The sequence below is a fragment of the Arachis duranensis genome, chromosome 1 (assembly GCF_000817695.3).
Source record: "Arachis duranensis cultivar V14167 chromosome 1, aradu.V14167.gnm2.J7QH, whole genome shotgun sequence".
Taxonomy (NCBI): domain Eukaryota; kingdom Viridiplantae; phylum Streptophyta; class Magnoliopsida; order Fabales; family Fabaceae; genus Arachis; species Arachis duranensis.
Genome location: NC_029772.3, coordinates 70,384,254 through 70,384,500, shown reverse-complemented (window position 1 = coordinate 70,384,500; position 247 = coordinate 70,384,254).

Here is a 247-nt window from a genome sequence, read left to right as displayed (position 1 = left end):
CAACAACAATAATGGTGGAAGAAACAGGTTTAGCAATGGCAAGCCTTTTCTATCATCTTCTCAGCAACAGACAGAGAGTTCTAAGCAGAACAACTCTGACTTAGCAACCATGGTCTCTGATCTAATCAAAACCATTCAAAGTTTCATGATTGAAACAAGGTCCTCCATTAGAAACTTGGAGGCACAAGTGGGTCAGCTGAGCAAGAAAATTACTGAACTCCCTCCTAGTACTCTTCCAAGCAACACC